Source organism: Papio anubis, chromosome 6 (assembly GCF_008728515.1).
Source record: "Papio anubis isolate 15944 chromosome 6, Panubis1.0, whole genome shotgun sequence".
NCBI lineage: Eukaryota > Metazoa > Chordata > Mammalia > Primates > Cercopithecidae > Papio > Papio anubis.
The window spans coordinates 141,340,893-141,366,691 of record NC_044981.1 but is presented as its reverse complement, the minus strand read 5'-3'; the positions used below and the strand labels follow the sequence as shown (position 1 = coordinate 141,366,691).

General features: G+C 37.6%; 1 long non-coding RNA gene and 1 other non-coding gene across 2 annotated transcripts in view; one reads left to right on the top strand and one right to left on the bottom strand.

Moving 5' to 3' along the window:
• Positions 1-4,592: 4,592 nt before the first annotated feature.
• LOC103884064 overlaps positions 4,593-25,799 on the top strand; it is a 39,480-nt gene continuing 18,273 nt past the window's right edge. The window contains exons 1-2 of the long non-coding RNA XR_646519.4: positions 4,593-4,633; positions 23,131-23,188. This is a non-coding gene — a long non-coding RNA (uncharacterized LOC103884064). The remainder of the gene's footprint in view (positions 4,634-23,130; positions 23,189-25,799) is intronic.
• On the bottom strand, positions 14,807-14,940 carry LOC116275573. The gene has a single exon (XR_004184690.1). It is a non-coding gene; the product is annotated as a small nucleolar RNA SNORA46 (small nucleolar RNA).

Below are 25,799 nucleotides of genomic sequence, written 5' to 3'. Positions count from 1 at the left end.
AAGAAGAAGAAAATGAAAAAATGAATTCATCAGATTTAAGGAAAGCATAGATATAGGAATCCAGGTCTCAAATAAAGCCTGGATCTAGGTACTGGCAGATTCTGTGGAGAAAGTTATAGAGAAATAAGAAAGAATATAGGGCTGAATTCAGCATGGAAGATTTTCTTACCTATTTTTTCTATCTCAAAGGTGTCACCCACAGAGATGCCTGAGAATTTTCCTTAGTCCTTCACTCCCATCTATTTCAAGATTTTGCTTTATGTCTTTGTTTTCCTGCATCTTGAATGTAATATACCAAAGTATAAGAATTTTTATGTTCATCCTGGTTGGTGTCCTCTGAACTTCTTAGATCTGTTGTTTTGTGACTTTGAGGGGAGACAACTGTCTTGCCCTGCTCAAGTGCAACAAAGCAGATAAAAACATGCAGATTATCAACTAAAGTAACTAGAATCAGTCATTAACCATGCCCCTTGTTCCTCTTCCTATCTCCTTTTGGTTTTAATAGATTTTATTGCTATTAAGGCATAGTAAAACTAACAGACCAGGAGATAACTGCCATTGAAAAGGTGGTTTATTATACTCTCAGATTCCAAGAGAAGGAATATAGGTCATGCCACAGAGGCCACACAGGGAAGTGCCAGGGTTGGTCCCGAAGCAGAGGGAGAGGGGAAAACTGGTGCCCATGAGCCTTCACCATGGTTTCTATGGGAAAAATGGGCAAGGCAGGGCAATCAGGCTTAGAATGGGAGAGCTTGAAAATTCCAGTGAGTTCTGGGGCATGTAGGTTGTCCCTAGTTGTCTGGCATCTAGCCCTAAGGTGATTACAGCAGGTGTATAGTGGCTTGGAGTGTGAGATAAGGGAGGTGGTTGAGGGTATAGACTCTGATTTAGTTCATTTGTTTTTGAACAGTGTGCCACTGGGGAGGAGAAACCCCATTGAGAAGAGCGGGGACAAAAGGGGCAGGAGGCTAAGGCAAGATGACTCAGGCATATTATCAAGTTGTCGCAGACTTTGATGTGTCTGGCATATGCATGTAGGATAGTTAAAGCATCAAGCTTACAGAAGCTGGCAACATGGTTAATATACCCTTCTCCCTCTCATCCTCTTTCTGTCTCCCTCTGGCTTTCATACCTCTGTGAAGAGGCTTATGACAAAGGTCCAGTGTACTTTGCTGATGCATAGTGGGTGGAGAGCGGTGGGAGAGTTGAAAATGGGATGGGGCAACAGGATGAATCTCCACTCTTGGGTGCCCCACAGCGTTCCCAGTTACCTAAAGAACTTCACTTTATTGAAGAAGTCTTTGGAAGAATTTTGTGTGTAAAATCATAGCTAAGAAAGATGTAACATTAAACTAGTGATAGCTCTGTTGTAAAAAATTACCTTAATGATGAATAATTTTAAAATCATTAAAATGCCTTTATGCATAATTTTTACTCCAAATTTGAATATTTATTAAGCTATGTATGTGTATATATATGTGTGTGTGTGTGTGGGTATGGTTTAGAAAATACATATTTAGAAAATATAAAGTATGTATTTTACAATCTTGGTTTGTATATTAAAAATATAAACACTATATTGTATGTTTTATATTACAAATATATTTATACATATATAAATGTATAAGTGTTATAAGAATTAAAGTGATAATGCATTTATTATACATGGTGTTGACCATGGTTACCAACTTCCAACTTTCTAAATCCACAAGTCTTCTTTAAAACCTATTTAAAGTACCACATCCTTGGGGAACTTGGGAGTAAGCCTTGCTCCCTAACAGGCTCATCCTGCTCATGGTATTGCAGGATTACACTTGCTAATCTACCCTAGGATATGGCCAGTCGTGGCCACTGGACTGCCACAGTGTTCTACAAATAAAGGCTTTTTTCTGAATATTTCTGATAACAGTACTCCTAAACCTGAGTTTTTATCTTGAGTGTCATTATCTCTCTCTTCTCCAACTCCCCATGTCCTCATATTCTGTATGCTCAATTCCTAGAATTCTATCTTGACCTGTGTTTTGAGTTTTTGCAATGGTATCCTGCCTTGCTGCTTGGGTCTGCTGAAGGGTTTCTGCCAGTACAGAATCCCAGTCTTTGTACTTCATAGATTTCCTAGATGGTGATGACAAGCCTGTCTCTACTGCCAAGTATCTCCTACTGTTATTATGTGTCTTGCCACCCCAAACCTGCAATTTACTAACAGATGAGTCTATTTCTAAATCTTGGACATTATCTTAAATTAAACCTTACCTTGAGTAACTAGCCATGCCTAGATGATGAGTTGTAAAATAATATACGAAGCATTCCAGCTATCTTTGCTCTCTTCTCACACACTTTATATCAAACACATTGACTTGTTTTGCAGCCAACCGGATTCAGGGAATCACTTCTCCTGTTACATTTGGAGGAGCTGTACTTCCTCCTGTCTACAACTCATCCTTCCACTTGAGCTTTGAATTCTCCCTGCTCCCTGCTTCTGAGACCTCTCACATGTGATTATTTGATAAATGTCTACCTCCCACAGTAGGCTGTAATTTTTAGGAGATCAGTGATCTTATTCTATTTTTGATTCCTATTGCACCCCTAATGCCTGGCAGACTGCCTGGCACATAGTAAGTGCTCAATAAATATCTGTTGAATAAACAAATGAAAATGCGAAGGCCCTTGAAGTATGGGACTGTATAATGTAAACTCCATCTTAGAATCTACTGTTATGTTACTCAGACTCTCAAAATGTATGTAAATGATGAATGAAGACACTCTTGAAGAAATATGTAATTTAATGCTGTGTTAGAATTCATAGACTTCGGAAGATTAATCTTCAATTTCAGATAAAATTATTCTGCATAGAAGTTTGGACCTAAATGAAAGAGAACATATCCCTAGATAAAAGTTCAGACCAGCTCTCAATGATATGGTATATTCCTAGGCTCATTTTGATGGTCAATATCCACATTCCTATTTTGAAATCTGTTTAGATAATTTTCTCCTTTTCATATTGGCAACAAAACAGAATCGGTTTGATCAAAAGACTCAATGCCGTTTCTAACCATGGCACAAGCCAACAGAGGCTCACTCTGGGTTCATTTTTGGGTTAGTCCACATCTCCATCATTTATTATGGAATGTAACTGGTATTTCCTGCTTTCAAAAAGAAACTCAAACCCCAAATGAAATATCAAGAACTCAAAAGGATGAAGCTGTGTTTTCTCCATTCGTAAAACAAGGAATCCTCCCTCCACAAAAATCCCAAATAAGACCTGAGGGCCTAACAACAGCAGTCCCAATTCTGTTTTCTCTGTAGCAGTGCTGTCCAGTAGAAACTTAATGCCAGTTTCTTAAATACAAGCCACATGTATAATTTAAAATTTTCTAGTATCCACACCTAAAAAACGGTCAGAGAAACGTTGAAAATGATTTTAGTAATGTATTATTAAAACTTAATGCTGTTTATTTAATTTCAAAAATATTTCAGCATTCTAAACATACAAAAAAGAAAAAACAGAATGTTGGCAATCATGTTTAAATACAGGAGGTTCTTGAACTTTCATTGATGCAGTGGGTCTTCGCTTTGTTGACAATGAAAAGTTCTACAGTTTAAAAACTAATGGTTTAAAAACTACCACACTTAACTGAAAAAAAAAAAAAAAAGCAAAAACAGAAAGTAAACACTTCTGAAGCCAGCTGACCACCTTTTGTTCACAGCTAGGAATGGTAGTAGAATGCTATGTCATTAGATACAGAAACAAGACAACCTGAAGCGAAATGAATGCACAGTGCAGTCAACAGGCCCAGCCTCATAGTGCACAGCCTGAGCTACGGCCACTCCCAAAGGCATCTTCCACCACAGCCCGAACGTCAAACAAAGAACATCAAGAGTTTGTCTTGGTTGTTTTTACAAACTATAGATATATGCAGTTGATAACTCAGGATTTCTAGCCAATAACCATGTAGTTAACACTGCCTTCCAAATTAAAAAAAAAAAAAAATGCCAGAAGCACCTTTAAATGCCTGATCACACTAACAACAAAGCACACAGAGTGAGGGGAGCATGAAGTTGCCTTTTCATTTTAAAAATATTTGGAAATATGTACAACTTTGATACAGTTTCAGGGTGCTCTAGACCCACTTGGCCACTTCATGTGAACAGTTTCTAGTTTGAGAGACAACAATATGATCGTAATCAAACTTTGTAATTAAAACTAATGAGGGCAACAGACACTTCTCAAATAAGAGATGTGTCAATTACAGCTCTCCCCTACTTTAAGGCAGGGGTCTCCAATCCCTGGGCCATAAATAGATAACAGTCTATGTTATCTATGTGCCTGTTAAGAACCAGGCACACAGCAGGAGGTGAGCGGCAAGTGAGCAAAGCTTCATCTGTATTTACAACCACTCCCCATGGCTCACATTACTATCTGAGCTCCGCCTCCTGTCAGATCAGTAGCAGCATTAGATTCTCATAGAGAATAAACCGTGTTGTGAACCGTGCATACGAGGGATCTAGGTTGTCTGCTCTTTATGAGAATCTAACTAATGCCTGATGATCTGTCACTGCCTCCCATCACCCCCAGAAAGACTGTCTAGTTGCAGGAAAACAAGCTGTCGGCTCCCACTGATTCTACGTTATGGTGAGTCGTATAATTATTTCATTATATATTACAATGTAATAATAATAGAAATGAAGTGCACAATAAATATAATGTGTGTGAATCATCCCAAAGACCATCCCCCCACCCATCCGTGGAAAAATTGTCTTCCACAAAACTGGTCCCTGGTTTCCAAAAAGGTTGGACACTGCTGCTCTAAGGTATTCACAAGGAGACAGAGTTTTTTAAATTTTTTACTCCTCCTCTTCCTCTTCCTTTTCTTCCTCCTCATTTTTTTTTGTTGTCCTCTTCCACCTTTTTCCAGGCAACTTTAGTGGAACCCTTTGGGCCATCAAACTTTCCTTTAGACTTACAGTCAGCAACGTCCTTCTCACACTTCTTCAGCTGTGACACCTTAGTGATGTAAGGCTGCTTTTTACTGTCTTTTACTGTCATTTAAGTTATTCCACATCTCACCCAGCTTTTTGACACGTCTCCAATAGAGATGTCAGGGTTTGTGGATTTGATCTTGTGGCAGAATTCTGAACAGAACAGAAAGAATCCAGATGGTGGCCTTTTGGGTCATTAGGGTTCTTCTTGCCTTCCTTAACTGGTTCGTAATTCTTCATTTCCCAATCATAGTGTACTTTATCTGCCTTTGCCATTTCGTCGAATTTAGACTTCTCTTTCCCAGACATTGTCTTCTACCTCTCAGAGCAATTCTTGGAAAATTCTGTCAAATGAATAGGGAACTCTAGACTTTTCTTTTTATGTTCTTCTCTGCCCATCTGCACAAAGAAGGCATAGGTAGACATCTTGCCCTTAGCTTTCTTCGGGTCAACTTTGTCCATCCTGACTGTATTGTTCCAATATATTTTATTTAGCTTAAAATATCAAAAAAGTCATTTCGACATGTAATCAATATGAAAATTATTGAGATATTTTACATTTTTTTCCTATGCTAAGTCTTTGCAATCTGATGTGTACTTTACACTTCAATTCAAACTAGCCAAAATTTGAGAGCTTAATCGCAAGGTGTGGCTAATGTGCCACTGGGCATAGCTGTACCCGCAGATGACTCCCCTTCCCCGGGTCAGCCTGCGATGTTTCCCCTTAGTCCTCATGCATACTGAGCATCACATGGACTGCTTGGGAGAGGTGGAGATAGTGGGGCAGATTCAGAACCCAGGTCTCCATTCACATTGGGCAGCATAGTTCTAGAATATGCTTCTGTGCTATTGTTTCCCATACAGTTGAAAGAGATGTCCACATTTATTTCTACTGCAGCCATTGGTACCATAATGAGGAAAGGCCAGCTGTTGAAATCTCTGAAAAGTTTTAATAGATTCAGTAAGCAAGATCTATCCAAGTGCTTCATTTCTCTCCAAACCTCTGCTCACTGCAGCTGCAGTTGCTAGATTAAGCTCAGCTTTGATACAATGTGACTGGGTTCATGCTGCTGCTCTGATTGCTGCCATCATTATACAACCTTGTCCAGGCTCACTGTGGCCAGACACAGGAAGAACTCTTTTCCCTTTCATGTCAAGTACAACCAAGTGTGCTCAAGCCAAAACTGACTTGACATCTCAGTCCCACAGTTTTTGTCAGATTCACTCACATGTATTCCTTCTGTTTTTCTTACTCTGGGGAACTCTAACGATCAGGAAGCATCTTTCTAGGCCAAGTACCTATAAATGCTAATACCTAGAATAATATATATATGAATTTTTAAATTTATTTTTATGAGACAGGGTCTCACTGTTGCCCAGGCTAGAATGCAGTGGTGTGATTATAGTCCACTGCAGCCTCAAATTCCTGTACTCCAGCAATCCTCCCTCTCACCTCAGTGTCCTGAGTAGCAGGGACCACAGGTGCACACCACCATATCTGGCTAATTTTTTAATTTTTTGTAGAGATGGGTTCTATGTTGCCCAGACTGTTTTTGAACTCCTGGACTCAAGCAGTCCTTCTGCCTTGGCCTCTCAAAGTGTTGGGAATACAGGTGTGAGCCACCCAACCACGCCCGGCTGAATACTTTTTTTTTTTGGAGATGAAATCTTGCTCTTGTCACCCAGGCTGGAGTGCAATGACAAGATCTTGGCTCACTGCAACCTCTGTCTAAGTGATTTAAGGGTTTAAGTGATTCTCCTGCCTCAGCCTCCCAAGTAGCTGGGTTTACAAGTGCATGCCACCACGCCTGGCTAATTTTTGTATTTTTAGTAGAGACGGGGTTTTACCATGTTGGCCAGGCTGGTCTCGAACTCCTGACCTCAGGCAATCCATCTGCCTTGGCCTCCCAAAGTGCTGGGATTACAAGCGTGCACCACCGCACTCGGCCCCAAATAATATTTTTTAAATAAGGTTTTAACAGACAGGACGAATAAATTTGTGAACAGTTAATAAACCAAGCTTTAGTGTCATGAGAATAGCATAAGTTTTCTTAAATTTTCATATGTAGTAAACCACAAAGATTATACTGTGGATTCTGATAATTTCCAGCTCATCTTTAATAGGGAGTGACTGATAGTAGATCTAACCTAAGATGATGTTGTTGATTTTTCAAACTGTGTTGCTTGGACCTAATGCATCTGCTGAGCCTGCTGCTGGGAGCCCTGGGGCAGAGGAGAGAGGCAGGTGTGGATAAAGGGTGGCAGGCAGCAAGGCATTGGCTTCTCATTCTCCTCTTCCCAAATCCCCGTCATTGTCTTCCACTGTTTTTCTTTCAATGCTTCTGGGCAAGATCTGGTATGAATGAATGGTTTCTGTGCCCAATTTTTAAAAGCTCACCTACTTAAGGGAATTGTCTCTGTTTTGATTCAGTCTGCATATTTCTTGTGCTCCCCATATTACATTTTTATCCTGCCATCTGTGCTGAGATGTCCACTTTTTCCTTAGAGCCTTTACTACTAAGTACTGTCTTTGCTTGTGCAACTGTTCAAAGAAAAATCTTTCGGTACCACATATTTTAAGCTCATTTTTATTGTGTGCGTGTGTGTGTGTGTGTGTGTGTGTGTGTTGGCTTTCTGTTTATTTAAGTAATATTCTTACTGTGGGGAAAGAAACTAAATAGAAAAAAGGACATAAAAGTCATCCATAATCGCATCACACAGAGATAAAAATGTTAACATTTTGATAAATTCCTCCTGAAATTTAGTTCATGTATATTTTAAACTAAATTTGAACCATCTTTTATGTGGTTATCATTATTGTGATCTTGTGTCTATTTCATTAAAGCATAATCGTTATTAACTTTAAAATTCTTTTTAAAAAATTTTTAAATTATACTTTAAATTCTGGGGTACATGTGCAGAACGTGCAGGTTTGTTACATAGGTATGCATGTGCCACAGTGGTTTGCTGCACCCATCAGCCCATCATCTACATTAGGTATTTCTCCTAATGGTATCCCTCCCCTACCCCACCCCCAACCCCTGACAGGCCCCAGTGTGTGATGTTCCCCTCCTTGTGTCCATGTGTTCTCATTGTTCAACTCTCACTTATGAGTGAGAACCTGCAGTGTTTGGTTTTCTGTTCTAGTGTTAGTTTGCTGAGAATGATGGTTTCCAGCTTCATTCATGTCCCTGCAAAGGGCATGAACTCATCCTTTATATGGCTGCATAGTATTCCATGGTGTATATGGGCCACATTTTGTTTATCCTGTCTAACATTGATGGGCATTTGGGTTGGTTCCAAGTCTTTGCTATTGTGAACAGTGCCACAATAAACATACGTGTGTGTGTCTTTATAGTAAAATGATTTATCATCCTTTGGGTACATACCCAGTAATGGGATTGCTAGGTCAAATGGTATTTCTAGTTTTAGGTCCTTGAGGAATCACCACACTGTCTTCTACAATGGTTGAACTAATTTACACTCCACCAACAGTTTAAAAGCGTTCCTATTTCTCCACATCCTCTCCAGCATCTGTTGTTTCCTGACTTTTTGATGGTCACCATTCTAACTGGTGTGAGATGATATCTCACTGTGGTTTTGATTTGGATTTCTCTAATGACCAATGATGATGAGCCTTTTTTCATATTTTTGTTTGCTGCATAAACGTCTTATTTTGAGAAGTATCTGTTCACATTTTTTGCCCACCTTTTGATGGGTTTGTTTGCCGAGACCAGCTCAGTAGCGGAGACCCTAACCCAGTGGCACTAGAGGAATTAAAGACACACACACAGAAATATAGAGGTGTGAAGTGGGAAATCAGGGGTCTCGCAGCCTTCAGAGCTGAGAGTCCTAAACAGAGATTTTACCCACATATTTATTAACAGCAAGTCAGTCATTAGCATTGTTTCTGTAGATATTAAATTAACTAAAAATATCCCTTATGGGAAAAGAGGGGATGGGCCGAATTAAAGAAATAGGTTGGGCTAGTTAACCGCAGCAGGAGCATGTCCTTAAGGCACAGATCGCTCATGCTATTGTTTGTGACTTAAGAAGGCCTTTAAGTGGTTTTCCGCCCTGGGTGGGCCAGGTGTTCCTTGCCCTCATTCCCATAAACCCACAACCTTCCAGCATAGGCGTTATGGCCATGATGAACATGTCACAGTGCTGCAGAGATTTTGTTTATGGCCAGTTTTAGGGCCAGTTTATGGCCAGATTTTGGGGGGCTTGTTCCCAACAGTTGTTTGTTTTTTTCTTGTAAATTTGTTTAAGTTCTTTGTAGATTCTGGATATTAGCCCTTTGTCAGATGGATAGATTGCAAAAATTTTCTCCCATTCTGTAGGTTACCTGTTCACTCTGATGGTAGTTTCTTTTGCTGTGCAGAATGTCTTTAGTTTAGTTAGATCCCATTTGTCAATTTTGGCTTCTGTTGCCATTGCTTTTGGTGTTTCAGTAATAAGGTCTTTGCCCATGCCTACGTCCTGAATGGTATTGCCTGAGTTTTCTTCTAGGATTTTTATGGTTTTTGGTCTACATTTAAGTCTTTAATCCATCTTGAGTTAATATTTGTATAAGATGTAAGGAAAGGATCCAGTTTCAGCTTTCTGCATATGGCTAGCCAGTTTCCCCAACACTGTTTATTAAATAGGGAATCATTTCTCTATTGCTTGTTTTTGTCAGGTTTTCCAAAGATCAAATGGTTGTAGATATGTGATGTTATTTCTGAGGCCTCTGTTCTGTTCCATTGATCTATATATCTGTTTGGTACCAATATCATGCTGTTTTAGTTACTGTAGAATTGTAGTATAGTTTGAAGTCAGGTAGCGTGATGCCTGCAGCTTTGTTTTTTGCTTAGGATTGTCTTGACTATGCAGGCTCTTTTTTTGGTTCTATATAAAATTTAAAGTAGTTTTTTCCAATTCTGTGACGAATGTCAATGTTAGCTTGATGGGGATAGCATTGAATCTATAAATTACTTTGGGCGGTATGGTCATTTTCACGATACCGATTCTTCCTATCCATGAACATGGAATGTTTTTCCATTTGTTTGTGTCCTCTCTTCTTTCCTTGAGCAGTGGTTTGTAGTTCTCCTTGAATAGGTCCTTCATATCCCTTGTAAGTTGTATTCCAAGGTATTTTATTCTCTTTTTACCAGTTGTGAATGGTTTAGATTTTCTAGATTTTCACTCATGATTTGACTCTCTGTTTGTCTATTATTGGTGTATAGAAATGCTTATGATTTGTTGCACATTGATTTTTGTATCCTGAGACTTTGCTGAAGTTGCTTATCTGCTTGAGGAGATTTTGGGCTGAGACATTGGGGTTTTCTAAATATACAATCATGTCATCTGCACACAGAGACAATTTGACTTCCTCTTTTCCTAAGTGAATACTCTTTATTTCTTTCTCTTGCCTGATTGCCCTTGCCAGAATTTCCAACACTATGTAGAATAGGAGTGGTGAGAGAGGGCATCCCTGTCTTGTGCTGGTTTTCAAACGGAATATTTCCAGTTTTTGCCCATTCAGTATGATATTGGCTGTGGGTTTGTTATAAATAACTCTTATTATTTTGAGATACATTCGTTCATTGCCTAGTTTGTTGAGAATTTTTAGCATGAAGCGCTGTTGAATTTTATCAAAGGCCTTTTCTGCATCTATTGAGATAACCATGTGGTTTTTGTTGTTGGTTCTGCTTATGTGATCAATTATGTTTATTGATTTGTGTATGTTGAACCAGCCTTGCATCCCAGAGATGAAGCTGACTTGATCGTTGTGGATACGCTTTTTGCTGTGTTGCTGGATTCTCTTGACCAGCATTTTATTGAGGATTTTCACATCAATGTTCATCAGGGATAGGCCTGAAATTTTCTTTTTTTGTTGTGTCTCTGCCAGGTTTTGGTATCAGGATGATGCTGGCCTCATAAAATGAGTTAGGGAGAAGTCCTTCTTTATCTATGGTTTGGCATAGTTTCAGAAGGAATGGTACCAGCTCCTCTTTGCACCTCCAGTGGAATTCAACTGTGAATCTGTCTGGTCCTGGGCTATTTTTGGTTGGTAGCTATTAATTGCTGCCTCTATTTCAGAACTTGTTCTTGGCCTACTCAGGGATTCTTCTTCTTCCTGGTTTAGTCTTGGGAAGGTGTATGTGTCCAATAATTTGTCCATTTTTTTCTAGATTTTCTAGCTTATGTGCATAGAGGTGTTTATAGTATTCTCTGATGGTAGTTTGTATTTCTGTGGCATTGGTGGCGATATACCCTTTATCATTTTTTATTGCATCTATTTGATTATTCTCTGTGTTTTCTTTATTGGTCTGACCAGTGGTCTCTCTATTTTGTTGATCTTTTCAAAAAACTAGCTCCTGGATTCATTGATTTTTTGAAGGGTCTTTCATGTCTCTATCTCCTTCAGTTCTGCTCTGATCTTAGTTATTTCTTGTCTTCTGCTAGCTTTTGTATTTGTTTGCTCTTTCTTCTCTAGTTCTTTTTATTGTGATGTTTGGGTATCAATTTTAGATCTGTCCTGCTTTCTCTTGTGGTCATTGAGTGCTACAAATTTTCCTCTACACACTGCTTTAAGTGTGTCCCAGAAATTCTGTTATATTTTGTCTTTGTTCTCATTGGTTTCAAAGAATATCTTTATTTCTGCCTTCATTTCATTATTTAGGTTACCTAGTAGTCATTCAGGAGAAGGTTGTTTAGTTTCCATGTAGTTGTGAGGGTTTGAGTGAGTTTTTAAATCCTGAGATCTAATTTGATTGCACTGTGGTCTGAGAGACTGTTTCTTATGATTTCCATACTTTTGCATTTTCTGAGGAGTGTTTTATGTTCAATTATGTTGTCAATTTTAGAATAAGTATGATGTGGTGCTGAGATGAATGTACATTCTGTTGATTTGGGGTGGAGAGTTCTGTAGATGTCTTTTAGGTCAGCTTGGTCCAGAGCTGAGGTCAAGTCCTGGATATCCTTGTTAATTTTCTGTCTCACTGATCTGTCTAATACTGACAGTAGGGTGTTAAAGTCTCCTACTATTATTGTGTGGGAGTCTAAGTCTCTTTGTAGATCTCTAAGAACTTGCTTTAGAAATCTGGGTGCTCCAGTATTGGGTGCATATGTATTTAGGATAGCTCTTCTTGTTGCATGGATCCCTTTACCATTATGTAGTGACCTTCTTTGTCTCTTTTTAGCTTTGTTGGTTTAAAGTCTGTTTTATCAGAGACTAGGATTGCAATCCCTCCTTTTTTTGCTTTCCATTTGCTTGGTAAATATTTCTCCATCCCTTTATTTTAAGCCTATGTCTTTGCATGTCAGATGGGTCTCCTGAATACAGCACACCAATGGGTCTTGACTCTTTATCCAATTTGCCAGTCTGTGTCTTTTAATTGGGGCATTTAGCCCATTTACATTTAAGGTTCATATTGTTGCGTGTGAATTTGATTCTGCCATTAAGATGCTAGCTGGTTATTTTGCCCATTAGTTGTTGCAGTTTCTTCATAGCGTTGATGGTCTTTACAATTTGGTATGTTTTTGCAGTGGCTGGTCCAGTTGTTCCTTTCCATGTTTAGTGCTTCCTTTGGGACCTCATGTAGGGCAGGCCTGTTGGTGACAAAATCTCTCAGCATTTCCTTTTCTCTAAAGGATTTTATTTTTCCTTCACTTATGAAGCTTAGTTTGGCTGGATATGAAATTCTGGTTTGAAAATTCTTTTTTTTCCCTTTCTTTCTTGAGATGGAGTCTCACTCTGTCACCCAGGCTGCAGTGCGGTGGCTTGATCTTGGCTAACCGCAACCTCTGCCTCCCGGGTTCAAGTGATTCTCCTGCCTCAGCCTCCTGAGTAGCTGGGATTAGAGGTGTGTGCCACCATGCCCGGCTAATTTTTGTATTTTTGTAAAGACAGGGTTTCACCATGTTGGTTAGACTGGTCTACAACTCCTGACCTCATGATCCGCCCACCTCAGCCTCCCAAAGTGCTGGGATTATAGGCGTGAGCCACTGCACCCAGTCTGAATTTTTTTTTCTTTAAGAGTGTTGAGGCTGGACACGGTGGCTCACGCCTGTAATCCCAGCACTTTGGGAGGCCGAGGCAGGTGGATCACAAGGTCAGGAGATCGAGACCATCCTGGCTAACATGGTGAAACCCTGTCTTTACTAAAAATACAAAAAAAAAAAAAAATTAGTCGGACATTGTAGTGAGTGCCTGTAGTCCCTGCTACTCAGGAGGCTGAGGCAGGAGAATGGTGTGAACCTGGGAGGTAGAGATTGCAGTGAGCCGAGATCACGCCACTGCATTCCAGCCTGAGCTACAGAGCGATACTCTGTCTCAAAAAAGAAAAAAGAAAAAACAAAAAACAAAAAACAAAAAAGAATGTTTGGTATTAGCCCTCTCTCTCTTCTGGCTTGTAGGGTTTCTGCTGAGAGATCTGCTGTTAGTCTGAAGGGCTTCCCTTTGTGGGTAACTTGACCTTTCTCTCTGGCTGCCCTTAACATTTTTTTCTTCATTTCAGCCTTGGTGAATCTGATGATTATGTGTCTTGGGGTTGCTCTTCTCGAGGAGTATCTTTGTGATGTTCTCTGTATTTTCTGCATTTGAATGTTGGCTTGCCTTGTTAGGTTGGGGAAGTTCTCCTGGATGATACCCTGAAGAGTGTTTTCCATCTTGGCTCCATTCTCCCCTTCACTTTCAGGTACACCAATCAAACATGGATTTTGTCTTTTCACATAGTCCTATATTTCTCAGAGTCTTTATTTCTTTTCACTCTTTTTTCTATAACCTTGTCTTCTCACTGTATTTCTTTGAGTTGATCTTCAGTCTCTGATATCCTTTCTTCTGCTTAATCGATTTAGCTATTGATACTTGTGTGTGCTTCATGAAGTTCTCGTGCTGTGTTTTTCATCTCCATCAGGTCATTTATGTTCTTCTCTAAACTGATTATTCTAGTTAGCAATTCTTCTAACCTTTTTTCAAGGTTCTTTATATTTCATTTTCTGGGATCTCTCTCTCTATATATACACACATTCTCTCTGTATACACTCTCTCTGTATATACACACACACAGAGACACTTTCCTGTGTGCTATAACACAGTTCCTTTGAGTGCTATAACAAAGTAGCATAGATTGGGTGGCTTATAAGCAACAGAAATTTATTTCTCACAGGTCTAGAGGCTCAATGTCTAATATAAGGGTGCCAGCATGGTTGGGTTCTGGTGAGGGCCCTCTTCACAGTTGCTGACTGTATTATTTCATTCTCATACTGCTATAAAGAACTACCCAAGACTGGGTAATTTATGAAGAGGTTTAACTAACTCACAGTTTTGTGGGCTGTACATGAAGCATGGCTGGGGAGGCCTCAGAAAACTTAAAATCATGGCAGAAGGCAAAGGGGAAGCAGGCATGAGTGGGGCAGGATAGAGAGAGCAAAGGGGGACGTGCCATGCACTTTTAAACCATTAGATCTCGTAAGAACGCAGTATCATGAGAACAGCACGGAGGAAATCTGCCCCATGATCCAGTTGCCTCCCACCAGGTCCCTCCTCCAACATTGGGAATTACAATTCAACATGAGATTTGGGTGGGGAGGCAAACCATATCACACTCTCTTTACTTATGCAAATTTCCGCAGCCAGCTCCCCAGAAAATGGATTTTTCCTTTATACTACATGGTCAAGCTGCAAATTTTCCAAACTTTTATGCTCTGCTTCCCTTTTAAATATAAGTTCCAGTTTCAGACAATCTTTTTGTTCATGCATATGGGTGAATGCTGTTAGAAGCAGCCAGAGCACATATTTTTTATTTTTAATTTGTTTGTTTTCAAAAATCAAATACAGTCATGTTCCTTAACTCCATACAGCAACAGCAGAATGGCATAAGTCCGTTGTGCAACAGAGAGAGCCAGGATTTTTCTTGCACTACAGCACCAAGAATGGGGAATATTCCCATCCATAGTTCTAAATATAGTGCTACAGATCACATCTTGAATGCTTTGCTGCTTAGAAATTTCTTTCACTAAATAACTTAAATCATCTCTCTCAAATGCATAGTTCCACAGATCTCTAGAGAAATGGCACAATGCCACCAGTTTCTTTGCTAAAGCATAGCAAAAGTGACCTTCACTCCTGTTAGTTCCCAACAAGTTCCTCATTTCCATCTGAGACCACCTCAGCCTGGACTTCGTTGTCCATATCAGTATCAGCATTTTGGTCAAAACTATTGAACAAGTCTCTAGGAAGTTCCAAACCTTTCCTCCTCTTCCTGTCTTCTTCTGAGCATTCCAAACTGTTCCAACCTCTGTCTGTTATCCAGTTCTGAAGCTGTTTCCACATTTTCAGGTATCTATATAGCAATGCCCCACTTCTCTGATACCAATATTCTGTATTAGTCCATTTTCACACTGTTATAAAGAAATACCTGAGACTGGGTAATTTATGAAGAGGTTTAATTGATCACAGTTTTGCAGGCTGCATGGGAAGCACAGCTGGGAAGACCTCGGGAACCTTGCAGTCACGGCAGAAGGTGAAGGGGTAGTGTCTTCACGTAGCCAGGAGAGACAGAGAGAGAGAAGAGGAAGTGCCAAAGATTTTTAAACCATCAGATCTCATGAGAACTCACTCACTATCATGGGAACAGCAAGGGGGAAATTTGCCCCCATGATCCAATCACCTCCCACCAGGTCCCTCCCCCAGTATTAGGAATTACAATTCAACATAAGATTTGTGTGGGGACAAAGATCCAAACCATATCACAGACTGTCAACTTCTCATTGTATCTTTACATGGTAGAAAGACAGTGAGAGAGCTCTCTGAGATCCATTTTATGTCACTAACCCCACTCATGAGGGCTCCACCCTCATGACCTACTCACCTTCCAAGAGTCTCACCTCCTAAACTGTCACATTGGGAGTTAGGATTCCAACATATGAATTTTGACATTAGGTATATAGCAATTCTTATAGTAATTTTTCCTCGCAAATGTCAACAATTTCAATTTTATTTATGAGGACATTTTATGTTTCAAGGATAAAACATAAATCTTGACCTATCATATTCATTGTAAATGAAAATGACCCAGATTTTCTTTAATTTTTAATTTTATTGTTTTTTTTTGAAGGGGTTGACACATAGGTTTGGTCATAAGCACTCTATTTATTCTGTCACTTCAGGCAGCTTCATCCACACATGGCTTCTATTACACTGAATTCACATAAACTTACATATCTAGCCCAGAGCCTGAGATAGAGAGGGCTTATCTTAAAGATACATGTTGAAGGCTTTTATCTAAAAGAGTAGAAAGTAAATTGATAAAAATAAAGCCCATAAGGTTTTATAAGAAATTGTATCAGCTTGAACTGTAAGACAGAGAGGCAATACAAAATTAAGAGAGGCCTTTGGAACTCCTGAATTACTATAGGCAAAAGGAAGTTAGCAAAGATGACTTAACTGTGAACATGAAACACTTTTTATGAAAATATCATATATATATATATATCTCATACTTTATCCACTCTGTTGATTGATGGCCATTTAGGCTGGTTCCATATTTTTGAAATTGTGAATTGTGCTGCTATAAACATGCATGTGCAAGTGTCTTTTTCATATAATGACTTCTTTTCCTTTGGGTAGATACCCAGTAGTGGTATTGCTAGAGCCATTAATACCTCTTAACCCTACCTGTGGCTTGGTTTCTTCTTGACCACCTTTCTAGGCCCTGCCAAAAAACCCTTAGCTTCATTTTGCCTTTCATAAGTTACATACCCTTTTATTTGGACTTAGTTCTTGTTCTCTTGGACTTCAGAGCCCACGTGTGCCCGCTATTTGGGATCCAAATTCTCTTTAGTCCGTGATTACAAGCAAGAACCAGCCCCAATGACTTTCATATCAGACACATGGTTTTAGAACTTCAGACTCAGTTACTACCTAGAAGGAAAGTTTGAGTAACACACAGCAAATCTACTAATGTTCTATTCGGTCACAGATACAGACTGGTCAAGTTATAACATTAGTATTTAATACTTTAGGTTTTCATATTATTGTTGAAAAAATTTCAGTAACATATTTTGTAGAAAATCTTTCATGTTGAGATATTTGCATCTATAGACATAAAGTTCTTCATGGTAATAGTTCATATTTTGTTTTGTTCTGCAGAGACAAGGTCTTGTTATGTTTCCCAGACTGGTCTCAAACTCCTGGTCTCAAGAGGTCTTCCTTGCTTGGCCTCCCAAAGGGTTGGGATAACAGGCGTCAGCCTCCATAACTGGCCTTTCATATTCTGTTGTTTTCCCTCTATTTCTTAATTTTGAATTTTCTCCATAGTTTTTAAATTATATTTATAAAAGTTTATAGTTTTTCCTTAAAGATTTATATCTTGAGTTTATTAATTCTACTATCTTTAGATTTTCAAATGCTGGATTTCTGCTTTAGTACCTACAGTTGTCCTTCTTAGAGTTTGTTTTGTTGAATTTTTCCCCTGAGTGTTTGAGTTGAATATATGGTTGGTGCCTTTACATTCTTTCAATGTCTTCTGAATATTGAAAACTTTATATATATAATATCATCTTCTTATTTTTTAATTGACAAAATTTTACATATTTATAGTGTAAATGATGTTTTAAAATATGTATACATTGTGAAATGGTTACATAAAGCTTATTAACATGCATTACCTCACATATTTATTTGTGGTCAGAACACTTAAAATCCACTTTCTTAGCAACTTTCAAGTATACAATACATTGTTATCAACTATAATCACCATGTGGTACATTAGACCTCTTAAACTTACTCCTCTTGTGGTGTAATTGAAATTGTGTATCTTTTGACCATCATCTCCTCAATCTCTTTACTTTCCCCACCACCAGCCCCTGATAGCCACCACTCTTCTCTCTCCTAGCATGAGTTAGACTTTTTTAGATTCCGCATGTAAGCAACATCATATGGTGTTAGTATTTCCGGGCCTGGCTTATTTCATTTAATATAATGTCTTCCAGGTTTATCCATGTTGTTAGGAATCTATGGAATGGGAGAAAGTATTTGCAAACCATACATCTGATAAAGAGTTAATATCTAAAATATAGAGGAAATCACATTGTTCAATAGCAAGAGAACAAATAACCCAATTGAAAATGGGCAAAGGATTTGAATAGACATTTCCCCAAAGAAGACAAATATGTCCAACAGGTATATGAAAAAAGTGCTCATATCAGAGCGATATAAAATAAAACCACAATGAGATATTACTTCACACGTGTTAGAATAGCTGTTTTGAAAAAGGTAACACGTTGGTGAGAATGTGAAGAAAAGGGAGCTGTAGTATACTATTGGTGATCATGTAAATTAGTACAGCCATTGTGGAAGACAGGATGGAGGTTCCTCAAAAAATTAAAAATATAACTATCATATGATCCAGCAACCCCACACTGGGTATATATTCAAAAGAAATGAAATCAGTATGTCAAAGAATATCTGCACTGTTATGTTTGTTGCTACACTATTCATAGTAGCTAAAATGTGGAATAAACCTAAGTGTCCATCCGTGGATGAATGGATAAAGAAAATGGATACATACAGAATACTATTCAGCCTTAAAAATAAAAATGTTACATATTTAAAACAGAATTCTTGCTTAAATTCTGCTTTGGTCACATCCCATGTTTTTTGACATGTAAGATTTCATTGTTTGAATTTTAAAACTGACCTGCATTAGTATCTTGATTTTTATTTTAATCTTTCTTTTTTGCCAGATAATATTTTAAAACTTAAGTGTTTTTGTGTTTTTGGTAGTTTGTCGGTCAACTTTATGTGTGTGGGTTAATTTTATTGTAGCCAGCTACTTCGGTCTATTCATTCTCAACTTTTGGGAATATATAGTTTTTATTATGTCCTAGTGTATGATTAACTATTGTACAAACCTTAGTATAGATATCGTATCCTAATTCAACTGCATTATTTTATTCTCACTCTCTTTAAATTTAAAATACAAATAAGTATTAAATTTTTGTATTTTGTACAAATAAGTATTAAATTTAATTTGCATAAAATACAATTAAATATTAAATTTTGCTTATTTGAGATCAAAAGCTGAGAAGAGAGTGTGAAAGTCTTCCATTACAGTTGTGTTTTTCCTTACTTACCTGTATTTCTAAGTTTTGGCTTTTTATAATTTGATCCTGCATCCCCATGTTTGTCATGACTCTTACAATGTTATTGTGAATTGTATATTATTTAAAATATGAAAACATTCTTGATTAATAAATGCTTTTCCCTTTTCAAAATCATCTTTTTAAAAATTCAACTTTTAAGTTTAGGGGCACATGTGCAGGTTTGTTATATAGGTAAACCTGTGTCATGGGGGTTGTTATATAGATTATTTCATCAGCCAGGTGTTAAGCCAAGTACTCATTAGTTATTTTTCCTGATCCTCTCCCTCAACCCAACCTCAACCCTCTGTTGGATCCCAGTGTCTGCTGTTCCTCTCTCATCATTTAGCTCCTACTTATAAGTGAGAACATACAGTATTTGGTTTTCTGTTCCTGCATTAGTTAGCTAAAGATATTGACCTCCAGCTCCATTTATTTCCCTCCAAAGGACATGATCTCATTCATTTTTATGTCTGCATAGTATTCCATGGTGTATATGTACCAAATTTTTCTTTATCCAGTCTGCCACTGATGGACATTTAGGTTGATTCCATGTCTTCGCTATTGTGAATAGTGCTGCAATGAACATATATGTGCATGTGTCTGATATAATAGAATGATTTATATTTCTTTGGGCATATACTCAATAATGGGATTGCTGGGTTCAATAGTAGTTCTGTTTTTAAGTCTTTAATGAATCACCACATTGCTTTCCACAATGGGTCAAAATCATCTTTTCATTTTAGAATAGCTTTAGATTTTTTAAAAAGTTATTAAGATAATACCTTTCCCCGCAATTTTTCCTATTACTGATATCTTACATTACCATGATACATTTGTCACAGTAAGAAAATATTGGTACATTACTACCGACTAAATCTCAGACTTTATTCAGATTTCACAAGTTATTGTTATTATTTTTTAAACAGTATCTTTTCTCTATTCCAAAATCCCATTTAGTAATACCACATTACATGTACTTGTTGTGCTTGTTGTGTCTCCTTAATCTCTTCTGGTCTGTGACAGTTTCTTAATCTTTTCTGTGTGTGTGTGTGTGTGTGTGTGTGTGTGTGTGATCTTGAAAGTTTTAAGGAAAGGTGATCAGTTATTTAGTAGAGAGGAAGATTTATCTGACGTTCTTCTCATGGTTAGACTGGAGACATGACTTATTACTGGTGATGTTATCCTTCATACCTGGGCAAGATAGTGTTGGATAGTTTTCTCCACTGTAAAGTTTCTTCTCCTTCCTGTCTCCCCTCTTTTTCTCTTTCTTCATATTTGATTCTTTGGAAGCAAATCATTAAGAACAGTCCATATTTAAAGATTTAGGGTGGGAATGATTAAGTTTCACCTCCTGGAAGGGAGACATCTTTGACATTTAATTGTATTGTGAGATTTCTTTCATTTGCACTTGACTTGTGAATTTTTATCTGCCTTTAAAAAAAATTGTTAATCTGTATCATTTTTTCATATGTCACTTTTACAGTTGAATTCTATTTTACAAGCCAATGTGTACCTCTTTGTCTTTTATCAGAGGAATTCCTCAAGATTTTATCTTTATTGATTGATTTCTAAGGGATACTACTTGCTTCTAACATGTTAATCACCAATGTAGGCTCTGGCGTAGCTTACCAACCCTAACAGTGGCAGGGAGTTGCTCTGTGTAATGGTGTAGTACTCAGCTGTCTTCTCCATGGTGGGTGAGTTCTCTGGATGGGGTCAGCTTTCTTCACATATTATGGAAGTGAAAGGGGACAATTGAAACCTATTTTGAAAGAGTGAGTAATTTCTAAGCAAGCAATGTAACCTAAAAAATAATCTCTTATTTTGTAATACCATAATCTTTCTGGTTCAGATTTTAATGGCTACCATTTGTACATTTGGCATTATCCTGGACGCTTTACGTATAACATTTTATTTCATATTCCCAACATTCCTAAGGATAAGCCTTGTTCTTCCCATTTAAGATGACAAACTCCTCCTAGGAAATGGCAGAAGTTTGAAAACAAGCCCATCTTACTTCTACACCTTCTTTTCTACTGCACCAATCCCCTAGTAGGCAGAAAAATCCCTGACAGCACATTCCTTCTGCTTCCTTCCTTTTCCTGGAGGCTTCCAAAATGTTACTATTTATCTGATTCAGGCTCAGAATCAAATAGGCAATTTTACTCTCCTGCTCCCATTAAGTAGTGCAAAAATCAGTAAGTGGTGGTCTAATGCAGGCACACAACAAAGAAAACAGTAAAAGTCACAACGTGAAATTGTAAGGAGAAAAGAAAGCCAACCTTAAATAAATTCAATTCAACAAACACTAAATTAGTCCCCTGCTCTATGGAGATCCTTGGGAAGATCAAAGAGTGAATTAGACACAGTATTTCTACATTAGGAACTCTCAGATTTTTATTGAAGGAAACCAAAATATTTCTCACCAAAATAGTGAGGATTGTTAGATTACAAACACTGAAAACACAGGGGAACACTCTGTCTCAGGCTCTGCTTGCCTGATGGCAGGCCATCAATCCTTCCTTGAGACAGAGCTTGCTTATCAGCCCAGAGAAGTCACCAGGAGGCAACAGAAAAAATTGCAGACATATTTTACTGTCTTCCTACGTTTTCCTGCCTTTTGAAAGACTGAAACTGCTCTCTCCTTTGTCTTTCTGCTGTATCAGATTGATGGTTCTTTGTGGAAATACTATTTAAGCAAGTCCCCTAAGCCACTGCCTTGAGAGAGGAATACTTTTGAACTGAGGCCTCTCCTGCATGATGGGTACAACATGCATTAATAAACTTCCGCTTGTCTCTTTTGTTAATCCGATGTTTGTTTTCAGGAAACGATCTCAACGAAGAGCCTAAAAAAGAAAGAAAAGAAATTTTGTTTTCTCCCCTACATAATAAATAAGCAAGAGTTGCTTTTTATAAGAATGGGAGTATCCAGAACAGGAGACCGTATCACGGCAATGAGGATCACAGTCAGAGGGCTTGTCTCCATTGACATTTAAGCACCATGCTCTGAGCCCTGAGTCAGTGACTCAGTTGGAAAGAATGACCTCAAATGGCATGTTGTGTTTTAGCCAGGAAATTGCAGATTTTAAAAGACTTAACAAGTTTCCTAGACCGTTCAACTTCTCCCTAGCATACAAAGGAGAGAGTATAAAAAGTATAGAAGACTTTTTTTATTTCAAAATTTTTATATTTACTTAAATTTGTGTGAAGTAGACACTTCACAGACTTTTCAGAAAGTTACTAAACATTAGCTCGGCATAGCACAATATTTCTAATATTATTGTATTAATATTACCCACATAAATTGATTATAAATTTGTTTCTCCCACTGTGAGTAGTATCATTTTTTAAAAACCTAATGTATTTCAAGGAAACAGAACATATTTGTGATAGATAGTTCAGTTGGTATTTGCAATGCCCAAGTTGACTTGGAAGAATTGAAACCTACCATACTATTATTCCAAATTTTGATCATAAGTGCCCAAAGTGTATGTTTGAATCTTAGCTTACAAAGTGCATTTGAAACTAAAATGTTACAGATTTTTTTAAGCTCAAGACTATCTGTACAATCTTCTCTCTGATTTGAAATATTTTTTTTCAGATTTCAGTGGGGTTATCTTCAAATCTGGTATTTGTTGAAATGGTGTCTGTTCAAAAGTTGGACATTGTGTTACACATTATCTAATTTGGTGACATTAGTTGTATCAAGTTTCCTGTGTGCAGTCTCTGTCCCTCTGCAAAACTTGTAAAGAGAATTCTAGCCCACACTGGTAGTTTAAGATTTTTAAAATCTTAGTGTACTAAAGTTTAAAAATAAATAAGTTCTATTAAAGAAGATAAGTAGAAAAGTACTGTATTTAGCTTCAGGGACGTGGTATGAAGCCTTGCCTTATGATTTAACTACATTTCAAATTGCAAGACGTGAATAAAGATAAAACTTTATGAGACTATAGTTATTTCTTGTGCAACACTTGCTAGTAAAAATTCTTCTCTGCCTTCATTTATCTTTATTTTTAGTTTAAAAGCTAAAGCCAAGTCAGGAAGAGGAAGACAAGATGAGAAACACCAAATCAAGGTAAACATTGCTTTAGCAAAGGATAGGATTGTGAAGTAAACCAGAAGGAACATTATCATGCCTGTCATCTAGGTATCTCCCCACATCTCCTCCCTTGCAAAAAAACTTGCTTTACTTCTCTTGATATTCTTTCTATAAAACAGATATTGTGTGGTCTTTTTTTTTTTTTTTTTTTTTTTTTTTAAATTGGGTTTTTTTTTTTTTTGCCCAGGCTGGAGTGCAATGGCGTGATCTTGGCTCACCGCAACCTCCGCCTCCCAAGTTCAAGCGATTCCTCTGCCTCCACCTCCCTAGTAGCTGGGATTACAGATGCCCGCCACCACACCCAGCTAATTTTTTGTACTTTTAGTAGAGACGGGGTTTCTCCATGTTGGTCAGGCTGGTCTCGAACTCCCAACCTCAGGTGATCCACCCGCCTGAGCCTCCCAAAGTGCTGGGATTATAGGCATGAGCCACCACGCCCGGCTTAAAATAGATACTGTTAGGGAAAACATTTCTGCATTCTCATCTTGTAGAAAAATATGTTTCATATGAAATGTGTTTCTTTTTCTCATTTCCAGCTGATAGAAATATGAAAGATATTTAAGCCTTGCCCAGATGTTGAACAGATTTCTTAATTAATACTATAAAGGCTAAAAAAAAAAAAAAAAAAAACTTTAAAAAGAGCTTAAATTTGATAATCATCTGCACATTTTGGTCTACACCTGAGTTTCAAACTCATGTGAAAGTACTGTGAAGGTTTCAGAAGATTCTCTATTTCTTCTTATTTTCAGGTATATATACCTAAGTAGAAGGTATTTCAAGGGCTGTTTTTTAAAGATGGCATTTTGGCATCTTTGCTTCCAGCAGTAGTTGGTCAAAGAGCTTCTTAAAAAATTTTGTTAACCTTGCATTTCATGAAAGTGGCTAAAAAGAAGAGTTAAAACAGCATTTAAAATATTTTTTATTCTAGTCAATTCTGGGGGAAAAAAAAGTTGATGGCCTGAAAGGCAAAGATAATTACCACTTGATACTAAATATAAAGCACTAAATTTCTTCAATTAAACTGAAACTTTTGATTACTTTAATGAGGGAATCAAGTCAATTATTTGTTAACACAAATAACCTATTATCTATTACAGGGACAAAAAAGCTGGAATTGAATAAACAGTAGTCATTGGAATACTTATAATAGTAATAAACTTAAAGTTTTAATGTGCAAATTATTAGGATTATAAAATATTCCATTATTTTATATTAACTGAAGGTGATAAAATATGGGAAAATCACTTTTAATTTAGTAAAATTGCTACTCAAAGATAATTTTTATTTTAAAAAAGGGTGCTTGGTAAGACAGCTTTCTTTTCTCTTCAAGTTAACAGTATATAATAGACACAGAGTTGAAATAACTCACATTAAATTAATGTTGCAATGAGTTAAAACTTTAGGGCCTGTTGGAAGGCATGCTTGGTTTTGAAATGAGAGGACTTGAGATTTGGGAGGGGCAAGGGGCAGAAAGATATGGTTTAACTGTGTCCTCACTCGAATCTCACCTTGAATTGTCATAATCCCCATGTGTCCTGGGAGGAACGCAGTGTGAAATAACTCATACTTAACTTTACTACGGCCTCCTTCATATGCATTGCCTCTCAAATAAACCTGGTCTAGCCCATTCATGGAAAAAAAAAAAAACAATAAATCAACATATCGTAACTTGGTAAATATATGAAGCTGAATTCAGTTCACCCATCTGATGAACCTGACAGTTAAATTCTAAGAAAATGTCTATCATGTTCCCATGAATTTACAATGAATGACACTGCCCAATTGTTGCATATAACCTAACCCTTCACACATCTCCACATGCAGACACTTGGCAGTTTTGGTGTGATCAAATAAGCAACAAATTAGTTGTGTGTCAAAAAACAAAGGAAAAGAAGAAGAAAAAAGACTTTTCTATATCAACATAAGTCCCATAGTAGCTTAACAAATTATAAAATACAAGAATTACAAAAGGCATAGTGGTGAACATAAACCAAAATACTGTAGAAGTTTGAAAAGTGGCTGAAGTTAGATTACTTTGGTTGGTTTCTGCCATGTGTTCCCTGCCTTTTTTCTTCTCCGTGCTCCTGCCTGCCACTCTATCCCCTAGTGGCCACATACAGTCTGACCCAGGAGATCATAGTAGGCTAGGAAGTAGACCAGGAAGCTCAGCCTACCACTGAGTGACACTTAAAATGAAGTCATGTTACCAAGAAGACATGACGTTTTGTGTGCCTGGATTAAGCCCTATTAACTAGTGTGAGATTTTTAACATTCCCTTCTGTTCTAATTTTCCTGGATACCTGACTTATTTAAAATAACAAGTCTGACTTAATCCATCTTTGTTTCCTTAGCACTGCATCTCAGTTGCTGTGCCCCATCCACTGCCTGGTGCTCTGTTGTGATTGGACAGATTGCCCAGAAATCAGGATGGAGCATCTCACTATCACCTGAGAAATATTAAGTCAAAGAACCTTTCACTGTTGTCCCTTATTTATTCATTCATCCAGTTGTTCATTCATTCATCCATGTATTAATTAATACATTTATATATTTATTCAGTATCTCCAATAGAAATTTTTTAAGTAGA